Genomic DNA, 1,914 nt, shown 5'->3' on the forward strand with positions numbered 1-1,914 from the left:
CACTGCCGATTTTAAAGGTTTTCCCACTTTCAAAGCACATAGAGGTCTAATTTTTATCATAGGTACACTTCAACTGTGAAAGACGGAATCTAAAACAAAAATCCTGAAAATCACATTGTATGATTTTTAAATCATTAATTTACATTTTATTGCATGAAATAAGTATTTGATACATCAGAAAAAACAGAACTTAATATTTGGTACAGAAACCTTTGTTTGCATTTACAGAGATCAGACGTTTCCTGTAGTTCTTCACCAGGTTTGCACAGACTGCAGCAGGGATTTTGGCCCACTCCTCCATACAGATCTTCTCCAGATCCTTCAGGTTTCGGGGCTGTCGCTGGGCAACACAGACTTTCAGCTCCCTCCAAAGATTTTCTATTGGGTTCAGGTCTGGTGACTGGCTTGGCCACTCCAGGACCTTGAGATGCTTCTTCCGGAGCCACTCCTTAGTTTCCTTGGCTGTGTGTTTCGGGTCGTTGTCATGCTGCAAGACCCAGCCACGCCCCATCTTCAATGCTCTTGTTGAGGGAAGGAGGTTGTTGGCCAAGATCTCGTGATACATGGCCCCATCCATCCTCCACTCAATTCGGTGCGGTCGTCCTGTCCCCTTTGCAGAAAAGCATCCCCAAAGAATGATGTTTCCACCTCCATGCTTCACGGTTGGGATGGTGTTCTTGGGGTTGTATGATCCTTCTTCTTCCTCCAAACACGGCGAGTGAAGTTGAAACCAAAAAGCTCTATTTTGGTATCATCAGACCACATGACCTTCTCCCATTCCTCCTCTGGATCATCCAGATGGTCATTGGCAAACTTCAGACGGGCCTGGACATGCGCTGGCTTGAGCAGAGGGACCTTGCGTGCCCTGCAGGATTTTAATGCATGACGGCGTAGTGTGTTACTAATGGTTTTCTTTGACACTGTGGTCCCAGCTCTCTTCAGGTCATTGACCAGGTCCTGCCGTGTAGTTCTGGGCTGATCCCTCACCTTTCTCATGATCATTGAGGCTTCACGAGGTGAGATCTTGCATGGAGCCCCAGACCAAGGGAGCTTGACTGTGATCTTGAACTTCTTCCATTTTCTATTAATTGCGCAAACAGCTGTTGCCTTCTGTCAAAGTTGCTTGCCTATTGTCCTGCAGCCCATCCCAGCCTTGTGCAAGTCTACAATTTTGTCCCTGATGTCCTTAGACATCTGTCTGGTCTTGCTCATTGTGGAGAGGTTGGAGTCTGATTGATTGAGTGTGGACAGCTGTCTTTTATGCAGATAACGAGTTCAAACAGGTGCAGTTAATACTGGTAATGAGTGGAGAATGGGAGGGCTTCTGAAAGACAAAACTAACAGGTCTGTAAGAGCCGGAATTCTTACTGGTTGGTAGGTGATCAAATACTTATTTCATCCAATAAAATGCAAATTAATTATTTAAAAATCATACAATGTGATTTTCAGGATTTTTATTTTAGATTCCATCTTTCACAGTTGAAGTGTACCTATGATAAAAATTACAGACCTCTATGTGCTTTGCAAGTGGGAAAACCTGCAAAATTGGCAGTGTATCAAATACTTGTTCTCCCCACTGTATGTATATATATATCTATATATCTATATATATATATATATATCTATATATATATATATATATATATATATATATATATATATATATATATATATATATATATATATATATATATATATATATATATATATATATATATATATATATATATATATATATATGTCCTTTCGGAGTTTTCCATGGTGATTTCAGATGTTACAATGATTTTTCACAATACTCGTTCTGTAAAATGTAAAATTAAAAAAACAAACCTCTTCGGGAACGCCCCTAAAAATTCTACTGAAAGGGGCGTAACCCACATGATGTCAACTGCAGGATTACAAAGGCTGCATGTT

The sequence above is a fragment of the Eptatretus burgeri genome, chromosome 4 (assembly GCF_056783735.1).
Source record: "Eptatretus burgeri isolate ZD-2024b chromosome 4, Ebu_testis_v1, whole genome shotgun sequence".
In the NCBI taxonomy this organism is placed as follows: domain Eukaryota; kingdom Metazoa; phylum Chordata; class Myxini; order Myxiniformes; family Myxinidae; genus Eptatretus; species Eptatretus burgeri.